The sequence below is a fragment of the Neofelis nebulosa genome, chromosome 12 (genome assembly GCF_028018385.1).
Source record: "Neofelis nebulosa isolate mNeoNeb1 chromosome 12, mNeoNeb1.pri, whole genome shotgun sequence".
NCBI classification, from domain to species: Eukaryota; Metazoa; Chordata; class Mammalia; order Carnivora; family Felidae; genus Neofelis; species Neofelis nebulosa.
The window spans coordinates 51962742-51990122 of NC_080793.1; the positions used below are offsets into that span (position 1 = coordinate 51962742).

The following is a 27381-nucleotide window of genomic DNA, read 5'->3' on the forward strand; positions in this document are numbered from 1 at the left end:
ACACCATAGCTGAGTTCCTACACATGATTCATGCAGTGTACTAGCAAACTGTTCATTCTGAAGCATAGGTCAATATCTGCAGGACTTAACTTGTCAAATATAAATCCAGGAACCTTTACAAGATGTGGGCAAATGACCTAACACTGTAGCACTCTGTAGCCTTGGGTTTCTCCACTGTGACTCACATTTGAGGGTCACATTTACTTTATTCCTTTTTCTTAAATTTTTTTCACATTTATTTATTTTTAGAGAGACAGAGCGTGAGCAGGGGAGGGGCAGAGAGAGAGGGAGACACAGAATCGGAAGCAGGCTCCAGGCTCTGAGCTGTCAGTACAGAGCCCAATGCGGGTCTCAAACCCACGAACCATGAGATCATGACCTGACCCAAAGTCTGACACTCGACCGACTGAGCCCCCCAGGTGCCCCACACGTTTACTTTATTCCTATTGTTGCACATCTAGCAATGTGACCATCCCATGAAATCATGCTTTGCATAACAGTAGTGAGAAGCATAAAAACCAACAGTTGCCACTGAAAGTAAAGAAAAACACTCAGAGAAGCTTTCAATCTGTCCATGTTTGTGCTTTTGCAACTATCATTTCCCTGAAAAACAAGAACAAAATGACAAATACTGTCCAAAAGTAGGATCCCCAAGGCCCATGGCTTTTGGACCACCCGGAAAACACAAGCTTGGCCACATAAAGGGCAATGTTCTCGTTCTAATAGTTGCCAGAATAACTAAGAGCCTTAGGAAGTTTCTGGCACTGTCAAGGGCTTGGCACTGTTATGCTTGCTCTGTATGAAAACAGAACTCAGAGTCTTTTTTCTCAAATGGGGATAGAGTTGAGGATCATGTTCCTGCAATGGGCACACAGAAAGTAAGGCTGATGCATCTCATTATTTAGCACCCTTCACTGGATCTCTCTAGCACTGCCGTCCAAGCTCCCCAAATTGAGTCATCCCAGAACACACAGTATATCAACTAACTCACTGGCTGCACTCTGAGGTATTGGCACATGCCCACAACAGTTATCTACTTTTTTTTTTAATTTTTTTTAATGTTTATTTATTTTTGAGACAGGGAGAGACAGCATGAACGGGGGAGGGTCAGAGAGAGAGGGAGACACAGAATCTGAAACAGGCTTCAGGCTCTAAGCTGTTAGCACAGAGCCTGACACGGGGCTCGAACTCACAGACCGCGAGATCATGACCTGAGCCGAAGTCGGATGCTTAACCGACTGAGCCACCCAGGCGCCCCAGTTATCTACTTTTTTAAGGATATACCCTGATACACGAAACTTCTCAACAAGACACCTTCCTTTCATATGTTTGCTTGCACTCTGCTAGACACATGTATAAAAGACACGGGTCTAAAAGTGACCACTGACAAAGGTCACTTCACTTGCACCTGAAATCAACTTTATTATGATTGTCCACTGAATTTATTAGCATTCATTACATTTTGCCATATTCTAATAATTTAATAATAGTATGTGTCACATTTGAGAATTTGTAAAAACAACACAACCACTTACTAACCTTTTAATTGAATCCTGAACTACACTTCACTTAACTATTTATACACCATGTAGATCCTTTTGTATGAGGTAGGAATCCCCATCATTCTCATCATCAATGCCCATCAATCCAAGTATCTGGACAGAATGAGGAGCACACAAACACATACTTCTTTTATCCAAATGAAGTCTAAAGTGCTTACATGGATATTGTCTGGGATGACTAAATCTTTAAATATTTTAGACCTGAAAACATCCAATAACAAACAAAAAATTAGCTTTGTCATTTGAATTATAGTTCTCCATCCGGCTCATTTGTTCTCGTGGGATTACAGTCACCTTGAGTACATGCCATTCTGCACAAAGCCTCTATCTCATAAAACTGATCTTTGAACCTTAAATCCTGACTATCGTGTCCTCTCACTTCTTTCATTGTCCTCTTTTATTCCAAATCCACTTGATTTCCGACCTCATTAAGGTCCTTACTTCTTTGATCCCTCTCGTCTTTTCTTGCTTTGTTTCTTCTTGTCCAGGCTGATGAGTGATGCTGATGAAGGGCATATCCTTTGTATCCAGCACCACCAGCTATACACTGTCCAGTCCCCAGGGTAGGACTGGGGAAAGGATCCTTCTATATTGCTCAGCAACCATCACATGTCTCCACAGCCCTCCCATTCTCCCCATCTAGTCCTGTTCCTTTACTCTTCATTCCATGGCTTCTGGTTCAGCTGTAAGACCTCTTTATCTCCTCAAGGGCTTTTCTTCATTAAAATCTTCCATGATTTTTCTCCATTGGCCCATTTATCTTAGATTATAAGGAAATTCAAATCTTTTCCTTCTTAAAATTAAAAAAAAATTCAATGGCCAAAACACTTGCTTAAGGTTGCGTCCTCCATTTTCTGTCATTTGTTCATCTACTCATGCATTCTTATTCCTGATCTCTTTCTTGCCATTCCTTAATCTCACATTCCCTCCCCAGACAAAATTCTTGAAAAACTGTATACAGTTTATCATGTTTGTTTCCTTTCTGATAGTTTCTCACCCAACTGCAGTATCCTAAGCCTGAATGAAAGCATCTTTTATTAATAGCCTCCTAGACCAAATCAGACTGGCTTTTCCCGGCATTTGACTTTCTGTGGAATGACTAGCTGTCACTCATCATTGACACCCTCTCCTTCCCTGGCTTCACCAGATCATGTTCTCCTACCCTGTCCTTTTTTATCCTTTTTATGGATTTTCACATGTTCATATTTCTCAGAATTTAGTCCTCTTCCCTACTCTCTTTTCATTCCACACACTGTCCTTGGGTTCTTCCATTTATACTTACAGTCTCATATCTAAGCTAAACACTGTTGACTTTGCCTAATGGTTGATTCTACATATCATGCAGGCATCTGCAATCAGTATGTCTAAACCTGAATTCACTTTCCCCAAATTGGTTCTGTCTGTATTCTTTATCACTGCAGATGGCACCACCTCCATCTGGTCACTCAAACTAGAAACCAAAGACTATATGTTGACCCTTACACTCTCCCACCTCACCTCCAATCACCTACTGAATTCCATTACTAAATATACCTTCTAAGTAGTGTTCCCCTTGCTCTTCACCACCTTTTCCCTGATTATCATCTCTTTACTGCTAATGCCATGGCTATAGTTTACAGCATCCTGATCTTTCTCATGGACTGTTGAAGTGATTTCAACTCCATGTTTGCAATCTGGTAATTTCCTCAATTCTACCCAATCCCCTTTATACATGTGGATAGATTCTACAGATAAATCTAATAGTATTCACGGTACCGAAAAAGGCACATGAGCAACTAAAGGACAAAGCCCAGATTAGTTGATCAGATTATATTTCAGCATTTTTAAAACTGTAAGTTGCGATCCAATAGTGGATTAGTGGATTCTGAAATCTATTTAATGGGTTTCAACCAGCACTGAAATAATATGAAATAGAATAGGATAGAGAATATCAGCATGTACTGCAAAGCAGAGGAGTAAACTGGCAAACTTTTTGTTTTGGTTTCTATGCATGTTTCTGTGTGTGTGTGTGTGTGTGTGCGCGCGTGCAATAAGTTGCAGTATATTATGTATTTTATACTGTGAATTGCAGATAAAATTTCTAAATCTACTCTTCCATGGTAATATCATTCATGAATACTTCTCCAGCTTCATCTCCCACTGTTTGCCTCACTGCAGCAGAACTTTATATTATAGGGCATTCCAAAAGAAATGTAATGCAAACCTCCAATGTGAGCCATATATGTAATTTAAATTTTTCTAGTATCCACATTAAAAAAAGTAATATAAAATAGGTGAAATTAGTTTTAATGACCTATTTTCTTTATCTCAATATAACACCATTTCAACATGTAACACATAAAAAAAACTACAGTGAAATATATTCTTTTTTGTATTAAGTCTTTGAAGTCTCTTTGTGTTATACTCAAAGCATATCTTAATTCAGATAACACATTTCTTTTTTGTTTTTAATGTTTATTCATTTTTGAAAGACAGAGAGAGAGAGAGGACAAGCAGGGGTGGGGCAGAGAGAGACAGGGTCACAGAATCTGAAGCAGGCTCCAGGCTCTGAGCTGTCAGCCCAGAGCCTGACAGGGGGCTCAAACTCATGAACCACAAGATCATGACCTGAGCCGAAGTCAGATGCCTAACTGACTGAGCCACCCAGATGTCCCTAGATATCACATTTCAAGTGCTTACTGGCCACCTGTGGTTAATGTATCCTACTGGTAGAGCAGTTCTAAACATATAGTTAATTACCTAATCCATTCTTCCTTATATCTTCATGTCTTTGCACATGCTGTTCCATATGCATGGAATCTCCTGCAGTTTTGTTCTTTTGTTTTGAAATTCATATGGTAAACCCTATTCATCCTTTTAGATTTATGTGAAGGGCCACATCCATTGGAAACTTCCCTGACTCAACGAGGCCATGTTGGGCATTCTCTGCTAGGATCCCAGAGCAAAATGCTCCTAAGGAAACATTATACTGCATTGTAATTGTTTTTTTACATCCTGAGTATGAGTTTCTTGAAGGTAAAGAATATGTCTTACTTGGTTTTATATCCTTAGAACTTAGCATAGTTATTATCACACAGAGTGTGTCTGGTGAAAACTTGTTAAATATATTAAAATTTCTAGATTGACAACTCGAACAACTTACAGAAGGATCCAGCGGGATGCACAGTTAATCATGGCTCAAGCTGAGAGCCTTCGTCCCCAGGACTGATATGTTTGTGTTTCTACTTAATAAACCTAGCTTGCAGCCCTTCCTGGTGGGCTCTACTATTTGGGGCTACTTAACACTCGTGCTGATGGGAAGAGTTGTTGTCTTAATAAAATAGCTATTCTGAGAGTCGGGTGGGCCAGTCCTTTACTGATTTGTGGAAGGTGACATTACAGCAAAATACCCCATTCCCATGCCTCAAGGCAGGACCAGATCAAACCACTTCAAATGATTATTACTAAACCTCTAGAAAAAAAACTCACACAGTCCCCCTTTCAAATTATTAAAAAATGCTGCTGTTGAAAAGCTTTTCTTACCTACCCTAAATCCTTTGTGCTGCACTGTCAGCCCACCTCCTCCTGTTTGGATCTCGGGAGAGCTACAGAAAAGCTTACCATGAGACTCTAAAAAAGAACCCTCTTATGCTTCAATAACAGCACTAAATCACCCTTAAGTCTTCTCTTCTCCAGGGTAAACAATCCAAATTTCTTTAGCCTTCCTCCATAGATCTTATTTTACAAGCTTTTAATCACTGTGGTGGCATTCCTCCAAACTAGATTCTCCAAGTTCCTACGTCCTACTGCTGTTGTAAAGCTTAGCACCATCGACAGCCCTATGTGCTGAGTATTACGCCAGCCCTATGAATAATATCCCTTCGTACTGTGTAATATCCTCAGGAAGATTTGAAGTAGAAGAACATTAATTCTCAAACTCAGGAATATTTTATGTTTAACCTAAGTTGCCCACTACTTACACTCACTAAAATATGACAAGGGGGTGATAATGATTACGGTTTCAGTGTAGTTTTATGCTTTCTATTTCGTATCTCATAGTATATGGCAAAAGGCCATCGAGGGTAAATAGTAACTGTAGTAATATCAACTAATGTTTCTGAATGTTTATGGCATGTGAGGTATTGCTCTAAACATTATATACATATATTGACTTTTTAAGTACAATAAATGAAGCAGAGACTGCTATTATTGTTGTTATGTTACCAGTGAAAAACAGGCACAAAAAGATTAACTTGACCAAAGCTACATGGATAGTAAACAGTAGAGCTAAGATTACAATGCAGAGTCTGCTGTGTTCTTTTTTTTTTTTTTTAAGTTTATTTATTTATTTGGTAGAGAGTGAGTGAGCAGGGGAGGGGGCAGAGAGAGAGAGAGAGAGAGAGAGAGAGAGAGAGAGAATCCCAAGCGGGCTCTGCACAGTCAGTGGGGCTGTGGGGCTCGATCTCATGAACTGTAACATCATGACCAGAACCAAGATGAAGAGTTGGGCGCTTATCCAACTGAGCTACCCAGGCACCCCAAGAGTCCACTGTACTGTTAACCACTTTGGTTTCCAATCTAACAGCCTGTTTACTGACCTCACTGTTAGTGTCCTTATCAGGATGTGATAGTCATAATTTGTTTTTAAATCTCCCCAGAAATTGCTGTTGAAGTTAAAGGAATAAACACCAACAAAATATTTCAAGAAGGATAGCAGTCATTCATTACCTAAAAAATATAGGAACAGTAATTCAGTAAAGAGCTAATCTTATAACAGTCATGTGCATTCTGTATATATAGGCACATATCACATAAAAGGATCATTACATGATTTTCAAGAAGGTTGGAGTGCAAATATGTAATAAAAATAAAATTATTTTAGGTATTTGAAAGCCACCTTAAAGCTAACCAGGTTTACATAACCCTACCTTTGAATCTTAAGTTTATAAACATTTATTACTATCTTTCCTTTTGTAACTCAAAACCAACTAGTTAAATGATGGTGCTAGCATTCCAGGGATATGAGAAATATACACTCTGTAATTTTGTTATTGTTGCTTCAGTTTCTGTGCTGAAAGCCTTACTTTATTATATGGCAGTGTTTCCTGAGATGTGGGATGCCTCACTACTGACAGTCCCCAGGATTTTAGGTATATTCAAATTGTTTTCCAGAATATGCAAGATAATCTGAAAGGACACAGTTACACTGTATTAAATAACATCATAAGTCAACAAGTTTATTTTTCTCATCTCTTTCAATCATTCTGATTAAGTGAGGGATTATGGATCATTGTGGTAGTCCGATTCTTTAACTTCTTTGGAAGACTTGATAATCTCTCCCATTTAACAAAAAATGAAGAGACCTAAAGCACAAGAGACTGGGACAGACAACAGTGGACAGAGTTTAAGGACACCATTTTGTTTTCTTTGCATGTATGTTTAGTTACATTTGACTTATGGCCTGTGTCACTGACTTTACATTTATGGTAGTGATATCAAGTTTACTTTTAAATTAATTGAATTACAAAGTAAGCTGATTTAATGAAAACCTCAAGATTATAATGGTACATGAAAAAGGCACTAATTATAAAGCAGGCATACAAATGACTGAATCTTGAGCAAGGAATGATGAGGCACTATGGGTTAACCCGCTGTAATTAAAGATGAAAACCTAAATCCTGAAAGACATGTGGTCTCCTCACTCCGTGATTAGAAATTACCAGCAAAGGCAATAGCTACTCTATCTCTCTGTACAGGAAATCCTCGCAGGCACATCTTAACAGAGTTGGGAATCTGTCCCTCTGGGTAAGACATGAGTCAGTACAGTGTTTAAAGCCAGCCTTCATGTTTTGGAGTTAACCGTGAAAAAGGTTTTATAGGAATTTACTTTCCCAGCTGCAGAGAAGCTCTTGGAAGTTTGAAACTGTTTTTCCCCATGGTACGGAATGCTTCAAACGTATTTACTAAAAATCCATATCTTTATCAACCCTCTCCTTGTTCCCGGATTTACTCTGAACCCACCAAGCAAAATCTACAGCTCTATGAATCAGTCTTTGAATACCAGCATAATTCTGCTGGGGATCAGCAACAATTCTATTTCTTATTTCTTTCCAACTTCATGACTCAAAGATATCTCCAGAAATTATTCGCCTACCTAATATCTACCAAGTTTTCAAAAAAAAAAAAACATATAAAATCTGAATTTATTTTTATACTATAAAAATGTACAAGGGTTCCTGCCCTCAAATCTTATATCTGTTTTAATAAACTGGATTCTTAAATGTGAATATAGACATTATGGATCAAGGAGGTGATAATAGAACTTTGACTTCATGTTCCTACAGACAGCCTTTTGATTTGGTTCTGATGAAATAGGACTCCTAAATTGTGAGTGGTACAAGAAATAGCCAGAAAGTTCATCTAATCCTGACTTCTCAAATTCCAAGTGTCTCTAGAATGCTACTGTAAACCTACAACTGAATAGGCTGAGAATCATCTGGGATGGTGGAGATTAACATTTTGCAGATTTTTCCCTGCATGTCCCTACAGACTACATCGATCCTTCCATTGCACACACCCCGCCCCCAACACACATATCCTTCTTTTCGCTCTTTTGAATTAAGAATCCCATCCAGCTGCACACTCCCAGAGGGAAAAGCTCGAGACAGACAGCTCAGTTCATTACTTAGATCTACAACTTGCTCATTTAGAAAGTGGGTTTCCATATGGAGTTACAGCAGGAGCATCTGTGTTTACCTATTTCTTTCTTTTAACTTTGAAAAAGGGAAGGGATTCATAAAAATACACATGATGCCATAAATGAAGGGAGAGAAAGGAGGCAATAGAGGGGTAAAATATCGAGTTCTGTGATTGCGGATTCTGAACCAGGATGGAAATTGGAGTCCTGGCTCTGGCGTGGAACACCCGCTCGTAAAGGAGGTGCAGAGCCAAATGTCTCTGCAACAGCAAGAGGCAGAAGCTGTGAGAAAAGAGGGTGTTTTGTGACAACCTAACTACTCAGTCCAAAAATGTTATACATGGGCAGACACTCAAAACATGATTCTAGTTTACTTGTTCCAATTATTTTATTAAATGAACAAAATCAAAGCATGCAATCTGCATGGATTATCCACAAAGTCTTTCCTGTGGCACAAGGACTGGGGATGACTGTTCCGTCCTGGGTGATGCACCCACCATCCCAATGTGTCCCACTCAACTTGGCTCTTTCCCTGCATTGGCTTGGCTAACAGAAAAAGAGCACTGGAATTATCCCTGTTTTGAACAGTTTGTATCCCTGTGGCCTCATCCAGGACTGAAAGGGAATACTTCGCAAACATGCTAGATAAAAGAGAACATGCATTTAAGTTATTCATTTCATAATAGAATATTTTCCTCCTGGATAATAAAGTCTGCCCTTAGTTAACTATTCCAAAATAAAAGGGTGGACACCAACTTATTCTTCAAAATATGAAGTCTTATGTAATAGCAATATAGTATATTACTTAAATTTATTTAATAAAGTGATTTTCTCTTGGCATAATGTACTATGCAAAATAGTTTCCTTTCAACATCCTAAGGAACAAAATGGCAGTAAATTTAAGGAAATTTATGGAGGAAGTAATGTTAGCAAATATCTGTTAATGGAAGGTTTCATCAAAGTGGCCACAAATCACAGGAAAAATTTGAAAAATAAATTTTAAATTGAATTTTGAAAAGCATTAGAATTGTTTCTCAGTACCATCACTAAGCCCCACAGATTGAATGGATAAAACACAATTATTTAATTAGGCATTATTCATTTTTAGAATCTTGTTCAATTCCTTCATTCCAAATATTTATGCTGTGACTCTTCTCCTAATTCAGACTATTCAAAATGATATCTTATTCCTCATAAATTTCCAACTTTCTTCCTTAACACTAACTTATACATGGAAATATATAAGTATTTGCTGAATAAAAGGATAATTGATTATAAATCTTCCCTCATTTATTATAAATTATATTATACACTCAAGAGAATCAACAGCATTCAAATATATTCTGTGATGTTTTGCAAGCTATTTTAATGTTCAGTAACTGGTAATTCAATGTTAAATTCTGATTTGCCTTTATTTGAAAAGGTTAGCCTAAAATGAGCATATTCTCTAACATTCATACACAAGTCAATCATAACATTTTTCATTCAGGAAAAAAAAATTCTAAATCTGGAATGTTCCAGAAATGGAGTCATTAGAAATATTCTGAAAGTAAAGATGAAAGATTTTTTTTTTAATTTTTTTTTTTTAATGTTTATTTATTTTTGAGACAGAGAGAGACAGAGCATGAACGGGGGAGGGGCAGAGAGAGAGGGAGACACAGAATCGGAAACAGGCTCCAGGCTCTGAGCCATCTGCCCAGAGCCTGACGCGGGGCTCGAACTCACGGACCGCGAGATCGTGACCTGAGCCGAAGTCGGCCACTTAACCGACTGAGCCACCCAGGCGCCCCAAGATGAAAGATTTTATGTTATCCTAAATGATCAGCTTTTTTCTAGGTCTGTCTTAGCCATGTCTCTTTTAAGGAAACTATGTGATTCACAAAATGCCCATTCTTCTTGTTTTTATTAATCTGCCACTGGGCGTGAAGGCGCCCCTAAGGCAGAGATTTGGATTGCCATGTGTCACTTGTGCATGGCCCCAACTCACTGGACTGTAACCTGTACTTCTCTGTCCTGTCTCTGGGTAAATGTGGGAGAAAATACCGTGCAGCTTTTTCCTAGTCTTCAGATTCTGTGCACAAATGACCGGGCAGTTTTCTATTGAAAACTGAGGAAGAATTATCTGTAGGTAATTCAAAGCATTTCTATTAGAGAGTCTGAAACTGCCAATGCATTTTAGTCATTGCACAGACTGAACTAGACTAACCGTAAACTCATCTCCTTGAAATACAGAAAAGAATGACTTGTAAGAGAGAACTGGCAATCGGAACTTCTTTTTTTTTTCAAATTTCGATAATTTTATTTTTTTATTTTATTTATTTAAATTCAAGTTAGTTAACATACAATGCAGTATTGGTTTCAGGAGTAGAACCCAGTGATTCTTCACTTCCATATAACAAGTGCTCATCCCAACAAATGCCTTCCTCAATGCCCATTAGCCCATCCCCCAACCCCCCACCCCCCTCCAACAAGCCTCAGTTTGTTCTCTGTATTTAAGAGGAACTTTTTTCAAATGATCTGACACCAACATTAGACAAGTGCATTTCAAAGAGGAGTGAATGCAGGGAGTACGGTGCACAGAGCAACAGTTCCGCCTTCTCTGGAGCTGACTAACCCCATCCTCCTTGAGGAAACAAGAGTGGTTCACGTGAAGCAATTAGAGTTCAGCTCCAGTACACATATAAAGAAACAGTATACTAATATTTTGTATCTGCAGGTACTTTGTAGTATCACACATATAGTAACCTTGTTTGATCTCCATAGCAGCACTGAAAGTCAGAGAAATGGTGAGTAGCACCACTTTCCACAGGAGTGAAAACCGAGGCTACCATGATTTGTGGCACAAATAAATGTAACAAGACATCAGAAAAATGAGAATCCAATGGGAAACAAATGAAAGCTACATGAAAGTAAACATGCCATCTTCTGCTCAGAGTAGCTGAAGATGCCATCATCAGAGATGCTGAATGGCTTGTCTAATGACACATGACTAGTTAACCACAACTATTTAGGTTGGAACAAGGCTTTCTAATAAGTCATCATTCTTTCTTCTCTTACTCCCACTCCCTGCCTTAGAAGTACAGAATTTGGACTGTCTGAACCATAAACAAACAAACAAACAAAAAGGCAGAAATCTACTCTTAGAACACATGATACTAAGCACCTTACTGCAAGAGTGTGAGTCACAGAATTATTACTGCCACCCCACTAACAGGCAGAATTCTGCTCTAGTTCAGTTTGAGTCAATGACACAGTTCATTTTTAACTTCTTAGGTAAAGAAATAAAAGAGGACAAGAAAAGATGTTTTCCCATCCCTGACATTTTCTGGTCCAGCAAGGACAAGCTGAAAAGCTGATTAACAAGGTAATGTGCATATATGCTAAATGTGTCGAAGGACAGCAATGGGATTCTAAGCAAGTAAACACAGGACCTTAGAATTTCTAAAAGTTGGGGTGGGGGTGATGAGAAGAATTAGTGACTGAAATCAGTAGAGTAGACATGTCAGAGCAAAAATGAAAGACATTTTTTAAGCAGGCAGAATATAATAAGAAATAAATGATAGGCATTTCTTGTTTCTTTGCCAAATTTCTATAGGCGGCTTACTAAAGTAGTTTTGTGTTTCATCTTGCCCAACATGTCAGAAACTGAAGCTGGTAATAAGGATAATCACAGAGACTGTGACCCTCAATGGACAGAAGCCAGAGTCTTATCCATTTTTGTAATAAAGAAAGCAAAATATTGCAGGTGGCTTAGCCCATAGGGTCATTTTACAGATTATCTCAATTACATACAACAGTTACTGAACAGACTTGCAACAGACATTCACATGAACCCACAAATGGAAAGTCACTGTAACACAAATATTTGACCCAGGGTAAAAGAAAGGATTGAACATATGCTCTAAAGTGAAAGCAGGTGCAAAGTAAGGTATACGGGATGCTACCACTTGCATTTAAAACACACACACTCACACACACACACACACTCACACACACACACACACACACACACACACACAAAGCACACATGTGTATGTGTAAGCATATGTAAATCTAAACTAACTCTGGAAAGATACATAAGTCATAGTAAACAGTAATTAAATCCATGAAGCAAAACAGGGTAGCTGGGGGTCAGAGGAAAAGAGACATATCATATACTGGTTTGTGCCATGTGACTGTATTACCTATTCAATAAGTTGAATTTTTTTTTAAAGAAAGATTTGTTAAAGACTTTTGAGTTAGGAAAAAACACACATAAAGAGAACTTAAAATGTTACCAAAGTTAGATTTATAATGCAGGCTGAAAAATCAAGCCAAATTCTGTATTTTTATTTAATTCCAAACTGTAATATTGCAAAATTTAATGAGGTGAGGTAGAAACCCACTTTTATAGCTTAGAAAGTATAAAAACGGGGATACACAAATATCTCTTCATAAGATTTTACAAGGTCAAGAGCAATCATTCAAGAGTAGACCTTGTATTTGCTTTTACACAGAGTCCTTGAACCTGATGTCATATTTGTATATATCTGTGTATAAAACTATCTACTTCTTTATCAGTATCTATGAGAAAAAAATTCTATGTTCCACTCAAGTCTATTAAAGTCATACCCTAAGTTGTATTGTAATATATGCCATATACATCATAATGTTATTAGGTTTGAAGATGCTTGCTTCCATATCACCACCATGCCCCCATATGAAGAAGTGGCAGTTTTTTACACATTTCAAAATTTTTACAAAATACGTGGCACAAAATTAGTACCATAAATAACTCAACAACAGCCAAAAAAGATACTTATTTTGGCTTCATTCTATAAACATTAACTAAACATCCTCAAGACATGGGTCACTGTACAGCGTTGAGAGGTACCAAGGTGACGTGCATCCTCCTTGCACAAGGACCCAACAGTCCAGTAGGAGAATTAATGTACTCAGGGGAGACCACGTGATGAGTGTTACTTTTGACACCAAGAGTTTGTGTTTGTCATACCCTGCAAGCCAATGAAACACAGAATTCAATGGAAAACTGGGGATATCTGTGAAGAAAGGAATCAAAGGCAGGCAAGATAGTAGACAGGGACAAAGTAGCAGAGGTTAGTCTTAAGTAAACATTAAACACCATTATTCCTTAGGCTTAAATAAGAACATGATTTTAGCATTGGCTAAGTTCATCCCAAAGCTAAAATGCAGGAATCTCCATAAAATTTCCAAGTATTGCGAGCTTTCAACTTGGAAGCACACGTGGGGCTGGCAGAGTAATTTGTTAGAAATTTAAAACTGGCAGTTACATCTGCGGTTTCTTTTGCTGGAATTGTTCTTGTAAAAGATTTATGAGAGGCAAACGTTCCTCCTTGGCTTATTCATGAAATAAAATGGTGTAGCAATATAATAGATGTACAGACAAAAAATGTTTTAATAGAGTCTCTCTGTGCATTCACAACACAAGGAGAAAGAAAGTTCTCTGCTTTGGAAAGAACTGGTGAGACCCATTTCATGGGTCAAAGGTGTAGGATTTTACATAGTTTTCCTTAAGTAAGCAATGCTAGTATTTATATTTTATCAGTAAAAGTCCATTCATCTCATAATCCTCACTTAGAGTTATATTCATTGAAAAAAGAGCACGTTCACAATATTCACAATATTGAAGCATTACAGTTTGAAATACAACAAATGGCATAAATACCAATGAGGTGGAGCATTTTCTCTTCAGTGGTTAATCTTATGATAGGACAATGACAAAAGTAAATAGGGCTGTTATATATTAAACAAGGGGTCCCAGGAAGGCAGTGCCCATGTGGTCTCTTCTTTTTGTACAAATGTTTGTTTGTTTGTTTGTTTTTTTCCAGCTTCCCAGGAGACAGATCCAACTGGCATCTAAGGATGAGAGGGCTTATCTTCTGATTTTTGGTTAAGGTGATTAAACTCAGACTACTAATTGGGTAAAAATGCAAAACTTATTCTAGATTACTATTTTAAGCATCCTTCATTCTTTCATCCATTCTTCCATTTCTTCTTCCAAGAATCTATTTTTCCACCTACCCATTTTTCTACCCATCCATTATTTATTTAGAAGTATTTAGATACTTCTTTTAGATACTTCTATGCACCATATTCTGTGCTGAGTGTGGAAAACACAATGATGGACAAGGAAGCAGATTTCCTTGCCCTTATAACTTATAGCCTAGCCCAGGAGACAATGAAAAACAACCATCCAAGTGGCCATGTATTCCTAGTTGAGATAAGTGCTCTAAAAAATATACTGTAGGCAATTAAGATGGATAATGGGAGGGAGGTAAACAAGACTAGGGGTTCAAAGAAGATGGCCTGCTTGGGGGAAAAAAAAAGATATTAAAACCCAGTATTCGGGGGGCACGTGGGTAGCTCTGTTCTTAAGTTTGAGTTTTGCATCAAGCTTTGTGCTGGCCATGCAGAGCCTGCTTGGGATTTTCTCTCTCTCTCTCTCTCAAAATAAATTAAAAAAAAAATAATACTCAGGAGTGAGAAAAATTTAGCAGATGTAGAGTGGCTGGGAAGCCCATCAGGGCCAGAGGAAACAGCATATGTAAAGGATCTGAGGTAGAGAAGAACTTGGTGGATTCAGCATGTAGGGCTAGAGCCCAGAGAACATGGTGGTGGTAGCAAGACACGATTACAGACTGGGTATGGATGACCCAGAATCTTCGGATCATATTTTAAAAGATCATTCTCACTGCTCTGTCCAGAAACTAGGTACTTAATTTGCTTTTATGATTTCTTGCTTGTTTTAACACTGGAGTCACAAATATCCTTCAGCTTAGGTAAGGAAATTTATAAATCCACCTCAAGCCAACTTTCCCTGGATCTTCAAAGGCATTTAGAAACATGCTTCTAGCCATCATGCAACTATCTAAGTCTCTTTGCACTTTTTAAAAAATCTATTTGTTTCTTCATCCATGATGTTTGCAAAACCACTCTTCAGACTAGCACCACATAACAAATTTCCCAAAATTGACGTAGAGAAATAGTTAATCTCCCATTACAATATTTCTAAAAGATGTCCCATGATGGCGGTGGGGGCGGGGTGGACATCTGACCCAATACTATGCATCAGTTCCACACACAGGAAAAGTAAGTGCAGAGTAATGTGGTCTCTACAGCTCTCAGAAAGACCGCATCCTAGGACCACTACCTGCCTACTGGGAGGTGAGGGGTGGGGGGCATGTCTCTCCTTTAACAGATGTAAAAGTTCTCCTCCGCAGGACAATGTGAAGCCTGGGTGGATATTTCCAGATGCCCCTTAAGCTCTTGTGAAGGATTCCTAGTTGATGAAAGGGAGAATCATGCACATCAAAAAGAAATGGTATGTTTAGGTTAGACTCCAGTCTCCCAAGAAGCATCCATCTGGAGACAAATATAAAGAGAAGAGACACTGACTAGACAAAGGGCCAGGATGACAACACGAGCAGAAGGGCTAGGAAGAAACCCAGAGGGGTTCCTCTGTGGGGTCTAGAGAACATACTAGGTGAAATGCAGCAGGACATTTCCCTGCCACAGATCCACCTGGAGGGTCTCAGAGATTAGACGTGTGTTTGCGCACTTAAGATTCCTCCACTTGGCCAGCTACCATGCTCTGAACTGTTTGCCATGTTGAGATTTGTAGTTTTCAACTATCTAAGTCTCTTTTTATTGCCTCTTCATTTGCTCCCTACCTCCCACAGAAATATACCTTGCCAGCAAATACCCCGCTGCCTGCGCATTGTTTATACTGAGGATGTGTGAGGAAGTGTCACCCTCCAAAGGTGGGATTATTCATCTGCTTTCCACAGCAGAGCTGCGGCCAGCATTAACCTCTACGCTGCTGCAGCAGGAAGCTCTGTGGAGCCAATGCCAGAGTCAAGGTCTGAAATAAGGCCCTGTCCAGGCAGTTATGCACTAACCGAACCCAAGCCTGCCTCCATATTCATAACAGCAGATATTCAGATTTCCTCTTGAAAAATTCCCCTTCCATATCAACATTTTGTATCTTTGGGGAAAAAAAATGTTTTAAAAGACAGTTTTATGATACTGGTATTTTAGGAGAAGACCAAAGGGTGGAAAAGGGTTTTGCTTTTGCTGGGAGGGAAATAATGTCACCACTCCTAAATATCCACCAGCTCCTAAGGCCCCTTTCCCCTGACAGGGGAACATGTACAGCAGGGGCCCACGATCTGCTTAGCTGATGCTGGGAAAGTGCTTTTGTCATGGTTATCCAGTCAATAGCTCAGACAGTAAAATTTTCAAGAACTGTATGTCGCAATAGTCGCAATTCAAATTAATGACTGTATTTTTTAAACTCCTTAAGAACTAAACGTGGAAGCATAGTTAAAATCTGATTACCCTCACAAGGCCTTGAAGCTCATATCTTGAGTATTAAACCCTGTCAGGATGGCAAAAGAATGCTTGGACTTGTAAAATCTGGGAAATTTAAAACCCAAGCCAGAGCTCCATCCTAATTTACCTTGTTATTGTTCTCTATCATAAATATTCTAAACTGCCGGAGGCTCGTGTGGATTCAGTGATTTTATGCACTGCGTGCTCTAAGACACAACACCCCGAAGATTAGGTGGCATACAGATGAAGCGTGCGTCTCGAATTCCTTGTGGTTGTAACTTTGAAAGACTTTGTGGAATTTCAGAAGGAAACCCTAGAAAAGCAAAAATCACTTTGGTCTTTGTACCTACATTAAGCATTTAATGTATAGACATTCAAGTAGGTCTTAGGGGCTTATTTTATAGTTTATAGAAGGGTTTTTAGATGAGCCTTTATAGTTTCCATGAGAAAACTTTAATCCGCAAAAGCACAATGAGATTGACCCTACTTTTACGTACTTCCTTTGACTGGGGTGTAGCAGCACTCACCACATGGAGGAAAGGTAATACAAGAAGGATGGTTATAAGCAAGTGCTTTGAAAACAGAACCCATAACACCAGCCTGTGATTGGGAGGCCCAAAGGCTTGTATTTTACAACCCAGTTTGCAAGAATACCTACACAACTGTTTTTACTAAACTGACAATGCATAGGTGCTGAAAAGAACGCTGTGACTACTTTAGTATCTTGGGTGAGAGACCAAGTCCTGTCATTCTGCCCTGCTTTTTAGGAAACTTACGCAGCAGAGACCACGTGTGTGCTACAGTCTGTTCGTAGGATGCGTGAAGCTGCATCTGAGCCCCAGACAGGGAGCGAAAGCCCGCCCCACTGGGGTGTGGTGCCTCACATGCCAGAAATCCACTCTCCTCTCTCCAACATTGCCAGGTGGGACCAGGAACATGCCCCAAGGTCAACATAAATGTCCTTCAAAACTTCATAAGAAGTTCCAAGTAAGGGGCGCCTGGGTGGCTTGGGCAGTTAAGCATCCAGCTCTTGGTTTTGGCCCAGGTCATGATCTCATGAGTTCAGCCCCACATCGGACTCTGTGCTGGTGGTGAGGAGCCTGATTGAGATTCTCTCTACTTCTCTGTTCCTCCCCAACTTGTGCTCGCTCTCTCTCAAAATAAACTTTAAAAGATTTTTAAAAAGAAAGTCCAAGTAAACAGTTGGACCAGTTCATTTATTTTACAGAAGGATTTGGGTTTTTTTTTAATGCTTATTTAAATAAAAGGAAGCAGAGAAAAAAACTTCACATCTTACAAAGCAGACCCCCTCTACCACCCTATCTTCCCCCCTTAAACCAGGACAATGTCAATTTCTAATTTTACCCTCATCCTGACAAGTACCTGGATAAATATGGAACTGTCTGGATAATTACAGTCAGCTATAATAGAAAGGGTTTTTAAAATATATTCTTTGTGTGCATGCACCCCACCTCTTTTACTTACTAGCTGAGAGATTATGGGTAAGTCAAAATCCCTTTACCTGTAAATTGGATAGAACACTATTCCCCCAACTGCAAGGGTAGTTAGAATTCAATGAGAAAATATGTATACCTAGCCTAATAGCACCAAGAATATAAGACTCAATAAATATTAATTCCACTCCCCAATACCCATATACCATATATGTATACAATAAAACATGTTAGACTATAATCCAAAATATTAACAGAGGTTATCTCTTGGATGTAGGCTTGCAGATAATTTTATTCCTTGGGTTTTTCCATAGGTTCTCACTTTTCTACCATATATGTTTATGTACATGTATACAATGTATACATACATACATTTATAGATAAGATCTATATTGTACGATCAGAAAAATATGCCATGTGAAAGATGTGGACAGCTATTTTCCATTATAAATAAATATATGTGTCCTTTTATGTCTGGAGTTGTACAGGCTACTGAAACACTGTGAACAGAGAAAGTGCTATGACCTCATTCCACGCTTTTAATACCATCAGAACATTGACCAACATGTCATGAGTAGTGAAAGCTAAACAATAAAGAAAAAATAAAAGACACCTGCACTTTGAAAAAACCCCTGTCCAATAACTGCTGTGGCTTGCAAGACACAGACCAGAGTAACTAGAGTCTTGCCCATGTTTTATCCTTGAAACTTGCCTGAGCCTGGTGCATCGTAAGTGCTCAGTAAATACTTGTTCAAAGAACTAATAAATGAATATAGCATGGGAGTGATGGATAATCATAACGGCTTTCATGGTTTCTATAGTTTGTTTTTCCTTCCTGGTAACAAAAAGACTTAGACAAGCAATGTTCAAAGAAATATATTCAAAACGAGACAAGAATGGTTGACAATTAAGAAGGTGGAGTAAAAGGGCGCCTGGGTGACTCAGTCAGTCAAGTGTCTAACTTCAGCTCAGATCATGATCTCATGGTCCGTGAGTTCGAGCCCCACGTTGGGGTTCTGTGCTGACAGCTCAGAGCCTGGAGCGTGCTTCAGATTCTGTGTCTCCTTCTCTCTCTCTGCCCCTGCTCAGCTCACGCTCTGTCTCTCACTGTTTCTCAAAAATAAATAAACATTAAAAAACAATTTTTTAAAAGGTGGAGTACACTCTATGATTATTACATATACAACTTTTCATGCAATCAGAAAATACCTTTTTTTTTTTTTTAATTAAGACAGTGTCACATAGGAAACATACTGAGCCAATTTGCTCATCATTTCTTTCGCTGAAAGAGCATGAAAAATCTTAATTCCCAAGACGGCTTCTGGGAGAAAAAGTCAATATAAAGAGCAATGAAAGAGATGTCTCCTCCCTCTCCTGCCCTCTTCATCTCATTGTAAGATCTAGGACAAAATCCAGATCAGACACTGTGCTCATTAGGGTAGTACTTCCCCCAGGCACACCTGCCCCACCGGAAGGCGCTTATCCATGAAGGTGGATGAGGATAAAGTATGTTGCCCGCACACCCATGCAACAAGCCCTTGAGCTCTGAGATGCCATTTCCACACAGAAGGGGAAGAACAGAACTGCATACTTGGTGCTCCCCTAGCTTTATGGGTTTTGCTTTTGAGTCAATATTACCAAGACAAGAATCAAAGAAAGAACAAGATTCCCTAAAATTTACTTGAAAGATTGAAGAAACAGAAAAGATAAAACTTGAAGAAAGATAACCCTTTTCTCAATTAGATTCCCATGTTCAAACCTATAAGCTCCTGAACGGATGGGAGCATAATGGGGTGGTGAAGAATATTTTACTTTGGTTTGAGCTAATAGTTTTTTTAATGTACAGTGGATTTCCTGTTCTAACTTCCCAAATGTGACCCCCCAACCCCTTAGTACAAAACATGACTGTATTAAGTACAACATAAAAAGATTTCTCTAAAGGTGAATAAAAATAATGACAACAATGATGATGCTAAAACAGGCTCTACTGAGCACAGCTGCTTTACGTGGTCCTCTTTAATCCAGAGGAAAATACTGCAAGGGGGCATTGCTGGCCCCACATTCCAGTGAAACAACTAAGGTGCAGAGAAAGCAGATAACCTGATGGAAGTCACAGGGCTGCTGAACACAGACCCAGAACCCCAAGTCTAGGCCAGGCCTCTCTGACCCCAAATCCCCTAATACCACCAAATTTGTCTCACTCAGGTGCTTTGCACACCTTGCACACATGGAACACTCTCCCCCATCTCTCCATTGGGACAACTCTTACTCTTCCCTGATGTTCATCTTAAATGTCACTGCCTCAGAAAAGCTTCACCTGTTCTTTCAACCTAAAGTAAGTACCTGTTAGTATCTTGCTCAGCATCTTGTCCTTGCCCTGAAATCAGGACATTTACCTCAGGGTGAAGCATGCATTTAGTGCCTGCTTTCTGATCCAAAATGTAAGCTCCAGACAGGCAAGGGCAACATCTGCAAATATCATTATTAAATAAGTATTTGTTGACTGACCGATTCACTGGCTGAAATGACGAAGTACGACAGTGGTTTTCAAAAGATGGAGGTGAAGGCACTTGTACTCTGCCTGTTCTAAATGCACGAGCTCTACGTTCATTTGTTTATGTCTTCAACTACCTCATAAGATGCTTAGTTGAAGCGCTGTTAAAAGAATTTGGAAATGACTGTACTATTCTATGATGCTTCCCTATATCAACAGATGCAGACAACCAAAGAGGTTTCAGAAAATCTGCTGATGCCCACCCAGCATCCGGTTAAGCAGACAAGGTATAGTAAACAAACCAACAGGAACAGGAAGAGAGTAGCTATCTCAGAATATAGATATAAATCAATATCTTCACAAAGTCACTCTTCCTTTCAAAGGCTTCAAAACAAGAACTTCTTCTCATCTATTTTATTTATCTCATTTGTGCCCTACTTAATAGATATTGATTTGATACGCACGTGCCATTTAAATAGAAAATATAAAATGAATATTCTAATTGTAATTGAAGAATGCCAACTTAATCCAGAAGTTCCCTGTGTATAAAAGACCTTCCAAAAATTGTCTGTATCCCTTCCTTCTCTCTCACTGTCTGGGGAGAACCTGATTCTGGGGCAGAAGCCATGCAGCCCAAGAAGACACCTGCCGCTGAAATGGTTCTCTGGAATCTACCACCGGCCAGATGTCTCAGGTATTCGTACCTTCCCCTACACTGATGACTCCCTCCCATGTGATCCATCAGCTTTCAACCTAGAGTAGCATAGTAAATGATAACCAGACTTTATAGTCTAATATAGATACAATAGATAACATAGATACTTTAGGGATGCAGTAAAGTGATTTCACTGACTTAAAAGCAATAAAGTTTCTGTGTGTAGAAAGTAATGCCATATCATATTGGTAGTGATCATATTACCAACACCAAGATCACAAAAGGATTTCCTTGTTTTACTAAAACAAGCTCTTTGACATGGAAATGTGGTACCTCAATTGTTTTGCCATGAACACAGCCCTCACCCTTCACTTCCCCCCTTATATGGAGTAAGTTGGGCTTCTGACCTATGTCACATGTGACAATGTCTCTTTAGATCTTCCTCTGGGCCTCAATAGGAGTGACACATCACAAAAAGTTCACACCAATAAAATTGGTAATAAAATCAAATCAGTAGGTGATATCAATAAAATCAGTAATAGAAATCAGCCTAAAAATCAAAATAAATAGGTAAAATTGGCTTGAAAATTAGCACTTAGATATACAAAAACCTGGACTTTTCAGAGTATTTTTTGCAACAAACAATCTGACTTAAAACATATTTTAAGGTCCATTATTTCAGAGGCCTTATTTTGATGAAATAAGATTCTTCTAATGTGGAAGCAACAGTATCCATTTAAGATCTGTCATCTGAATTAACGCTAGAATTTTTAGATAATAACAATTTTTAAAATTCTCCATACAAGGGAATTCTTATTAGAAAGTCACTTTTGGAAGGTGGCAGATTACTGACTCCCATCCCAAGTATTCAATAATTTGCTATAGACACATTAAGTTCCAGTAAGGTGGTTTACTAATCTCTACATGTGCTTTTAGAAATGACTATCCTCTCATCAGAAAATTTAAAAGCAAATTTAAAGTATTTGTTATATCAAAACCTACTAGTTAATGTTGAAAAGACCTTATTTTACTTAATTTTAATATTTTAAAGTATTTTAAATCTTCTGTATAATGAGATTTTAACTCCTTTAAATTCAATTTTTATTCAATGTCATACTAGGTCCTGAGAAAACTCAAACACCATCTAAAAGTTTCCACTGGATGACTGAGACCATTAAATTTTCTTTTGAGAAATATGTAAACATAGATAGTTTATCTGTTGCACTTCCTTTGCCTGCAAGTGACAGGAGCTCCCAACTCAAATGCCTTAAAAAACAAAGACATTTTTGTCCCAGAAAATAAGAAGTCTGAAAATAGGAGGATTCAGGTATAATTTCCTAAGTCTTTAACTTTCTTTCTGACTCTTGGCTCTGCCCTTCTATATACAGTGGCTTTATCATTATCAACATCCCCACAGAGTCATAGAATAGCTGTAAAGTTCTAGTCATTACATCTAGACGCCAATTTCCAAAGGAAGAAGAGAGGCTGTCTTTACTATTTAAGAGAAATAAAACCTTTCCTAGAAAGACCTAATCAAAGTTTCCTTTTCCTCTCCTGGGCCAGACTTGTGGCAGATTCCCATGATGAAAATGATCACTGGCCACTGCTATTCATTTTAAACAGCTAGTATATAGGAAGTTGAGTTCTGTGCCTCCCAAAATGTGTTCAAATCCTAAACTTTGGTAACTGTGAATGTGACCTTGTGTGCAAATAGGGTCTTGGCAGATGTAATTAAGTTAAGGATCTTGAAATGATATCCTGCGTGGGTCCTAAATCCAATGACTAGTGTCCTTATATGAGGAAGGAGGGGGAGAGCAAAGACACAGAGAAGCTGACTGAAGATTGAGGCAGAGCTTGGAGTTATGCAGTTATAAGCCAGAAACACCAAGGATTGCCAGCAACTACCAAAAGCTAGGAGAGAGACAATGGAATGGAACCAATCCTGCTGACATCTTGATTTGGACTTCTGGCCTCCTGAACTGTCAGAGAATAAATTTCTGTTACTCTAAATCACCCAGTGTGTGCTACTTTGTTCCAGGAGCCCTCAAAAAATGATACACAGGGTATACTCTCTGGGGCTGAACTAGCCTTTCTGAAGCACAGAACAACATGGGAGAGAGCAGATGAATGAATAAAAGCTGGTAAAGTAGGAGGTGGGCAACGAAGGATGTCTGCTATAGACACTTTCCTGTTTTTCAAACCTTAACCACTAATAAAATCTCCTTTTCTAAATAAACATTTTAGATTAGTTTTAGATTTACAGAAAAACTGTAAAATAGTGCTGAGAGTTGCCATATACCCCACACTGAATTTCTCCTATTATTAAAATCTTACATTAGCATGATACATTTGTTACATTTAATGAGCCAATATCCATACGTTATTCTTAATGTCTATACTTTGTTCAAATTTCCTTAGTTTTTACTTAACATCTTTTGTCTGTTTTAGTATGTATAACATGCATAAAACCAATTGAAAATTCACCTATTTTTAATCTCTTTGTAAAATGAAGAAGCATAATTATAAAAATCATGAAATTTGTGTATTTACACATTTTTTATAAGGGAAACATGAGCAGAATGGGATTACAGAAAGACTGTATTGGCTACAAACAAACAAAAGGTGAGTTGATGAAAAAATAAGTTTTCATTTAAGAATAGCCCAAAGATAAGAGCCATATGGCCTACTATATACAATGATACAAAAGAAAAATCATAATCAGAGATGCAACTTTTCTTTTTTAAAAAATTTTTTAATGTTTATTTATTATTGAGAGACACAGAGCGTGAGCAGGGGAGGGGTAGAGAGAGGGGGAGACACAGAATCTGAAGTAGGCTCCAGGCTCAGAGCTGTCAACACAGAGCCCGATGCAGGGCTAAAACTCACAAACTGTGAGATCATGACCTGGGCCGAAGTTAGTTGCCCAACCACTGAGCCACCCAGGAACCCCAGAGATGCAACTTTTCTAAATAAAAAATGTGAAAACACTTCTAGGGTGATGATGCTAGGGGCATGATGTGTTTGTCCCCTGATCCCAAATGAGCCAAATCTGACAATTATGTATCCAATGCCACCTTTTTTCCCATGCTGATATCATGCCCTCTTAAAGTTTAAGTTCCTTGCCCTCCACAGTCCTCCAACTGCCTGCTGGACGATGCCATGTGGAGGTCAACAATCTAAAAACTAAACTCATCTTTTTTTTTTTTTTTTTTTTTTTTCCAAATCAAGTGGTTAGGGTAATACTTCTGTCAGTATGGGTAAGATTAAGCATTAGACCTCAAAACCATTTTTCATCCCTTTTTCCCTGCATCCCACAACTGATTATATTATCAGAATGCCTATTTTAAGTCTCTCTGTTCCGCTGGATCCAGTTTGCAGTGTCTCAAGCACTTAGCCTCATCATCCCCGACAACCCTGTGCCTTCAGGCCATGAGCACCACCTGACCAGTGCCCCCTCGTCAGAGGTCTGTGTCAGCACCACAAGGCTCTTTCTCCTAAATTTCAATAATGCCAATCATTTCCCTTCCTTTCCGAAGCCCTAGGATGGGGTGGTAGCTGCTTCCTGTAGTCACTACCTCTTCATATCTTAAAGCAGCGTTTCTCAACCTGAGCAATACTTACATTTCAGGCTAGATACTTCTTTGGCATTGAGATTTGTTCTGTATATTTTAAGATGTGCAGCAGCATTTCTGACCTCTACCCCCTAGATGCCAATGACTCCTCCCAACAAGTTCCCCACAACCAAGAACGTCTCCAGACATTGCCAAACCCCTTGGGAGATGGGCAAAATCACCCCGGATTGAGGACCATTATCATAGACTTCGTTTTTTACCCTTTTTGCTACCTAGTTAGTAATTTTATACCTAGTTAACACTTCTCTTCCGAAACGCTCTCCTTCAAGTAGGTGTAGTTTCTATCTTCTGCCTGCACCCTACAGTGTTCTCTAATAACATCTCCTGCCTGTGTCCTGTATTTTTATTTTCACCCTTGTCAGTTTGATCTAAGGCCCCATGATCCCACATCGTCAGCCCCTAAACCATTTCCTGCTTTCCACCTCTCCACTTTGCCATCTATCTTGACCTCCAAACACATTGCTCATCTAAGTTTCATCAAGCTTTCTTCAATTGCTGACATCCTACAGAAGAAAATCCAAACCTCTTTATCTTAGCCTTCTGAGGTCTCCAGGAATCAGAGAATTTGCCTGCATTCAAAAAATGTTATTTCAGCTATGCACTGGGGGCAAGTTGATTATCTTTTCTGAGCCTCAGTTTTCTTCTCTATGAGAGAACTGCTTAGCTTGTTGAACTGTTGTAACATTGGATCTAATGTAAGTAAGGAAGCAGTAGAGGACACTAAATGGTAGATTTTATTGCTATATTATTGTTTTTGTCATTATTATTTATGTAAAAAGCTAAGTGCACAATAGGGCTTCAATTTTATTCCCTGTGACAGAGATTGCAGTTACTCTTTTCTAATATACTGACACTTTTTAGCTGTGCACACGGCCACCAAGCTAAAGACTACACGTCCTAGCCTCTCTTCCAAGAAGATGTGACCATCTTACTAGGTTCTAGCCAATTGGATGAGAATAGAAACACTATACATGATTTTAACAAGAAGGAGCTTGACTACCTCTTTCTTCTTCCTGCTGACTAAAGTGTGTCCGTGATGACTTGAGCAGGAGCATCTATCTTGAACCACGAGATGAGATTGGCATTGAGGATGGCAGATCAACAAGATAAAAAAGAAGAAAAGCTTATGTCCCTCAAGATTGTAGCACCACAACAGAAGCCTGGGACCATCTGGCCAGACTCTTAAGTAAGACATAAGTAAATGGCAATTTTATCTATGTCATTATTGTTTTAGAGTTTCTTCATTACAGCAGCCAAAACTTTATCTTAACTAGTACATCATTTCCTTTATGATATATACCTCCCATAATTTAGCCTCAACTTGTCATTTCCTTAAAATTCCTTTGTGATTTGGTTTGATGGATTTGAATGCTGAGAAAAAATTATCCGGGAACCCTCATCCAGGAACAAGATGATTCTCTCCACAGTGGCTATGACAGATATTCCCCCTGAGGTTTTAGTTCTCTATATCTTAATTACAAATGGCTTCTCTGATATCTATCTCTCTTTTTTCTTTTCTCTTCTCCTTAGAATAGTGACTTTTTAGGCTCCAAAATTGCTGAGATAGGAATGCTAACATATTTGAACTTTACTTATGTCAACATCACACAGAAAATAAAGTTGCCAGGTGAGTGTCTAGAAAATAAAGATGGCAGCCACGTGTCAGAACCTATGGCAGGAGAGACCTAGGCAACCTGAAGAAAATAATCCAAGGTTGAAAAACCAGCCTGACTCATGAAAAATGAAGACTACAATGTATGAGGGTAAAGCAGAGTTAAATTCACTGCAGAAAGCTGCAAACTATCACTATACGTGAGAATTTCTACGGAAGGGCAATGCTTTTGTATTTGGGCAATGAAATTCCCTCTGGAACTTCCCATTCATCTAATTTAATAAGCATTCATTAATCATGAATGGGTATCTTTGTGGACAGAGTTAAAGCAAAATGCCAAGTTTTCGTCAAAACCATCTCTGCAGATTTTTTCTTTCTTGCTGAACTCGCCTAGAGCCAGCAAAAGAAGGCAAAATCACTTTCTTTGTGCTAAGACTCCAGAACTACAGTCATTGGTGCCCATTCACTAATGCCAACTCCAACTGCTGATTTAAGAAACACTTGACAAGTAGAATAACCCACCACATCAGTATACATTTAGCAAGAGTAAATCCTGCAATTCAAACTACATATACTCAGTCATGACACAATCCAACTTTCTGGCAATTGGCACTTCCAACATGAAAAAAAAGACAAAATTCAGAGCAAATAAAGACAACCCTTTAGTGCCCTTCTAATAGACTCTTCCTTCTTTGCAAATGAGAACCCAAGTCCCACAAAGATCTTAGAACTTGTGTCGGGTGCTGTACGCTGGGAGAAGGCAGAGCCTACATTGCAACCCAGAGCTCTGCCCACAACAGGGCCCCTACATCTATCTAGTCTCCATTGCTTCTCATTCAAGAGCAAGAATGAAATCTAATGAGTCAAAATGAGTTGGAATCTTTCAAATTAGTCTTTCAAATTTTTTTGGCAATTGAAAACAAGAAACATAACTTCCTCATACT

General features: G+C 38.7%; 1 protein-coding gene and 1 long non-coding RNA gene across 6 annotated transcripts in view; one reads left to right on the forward strand and one right to left on the reverse strand.

Annotated features, from left to right (window-relative positions):
* LOC131491856 (uncharacterized) overlaps positions 1-22585 on the forward strand; it is a 41395-nt gene extending 18810 nt beyond the window's left edge. For 2 of the 4 annotated variants that reach the window (XR_009251684.1, XR_009251681.1), the window contains 4 exons: positions 11512-11602; positions 14088-14154; positions 20758-21232; positions 22314-22585. This is a non-coding gene — a long non-coding RNA (uncharacterized LOC131491856). Of the gene's footprint in view, positions 1-11511; positions 11603-14087; positions 14195-15479; positions 15581-17357; positions 17443-20757; positions 21233-22313 lie in introns of those variants that run through there. The other 2 variants (XR_009251683.1, XR_009251682.1) reach the window with 2 other exon arrangements.
* Positions 1-27381, reverse strand: part of ADAMTSL1 (ADAMTS like 1) — an 877457-nt gene that overhangs the window by 732194 nt on the left and 117882 nt on the right. The window lies entirely within an intron of this gene.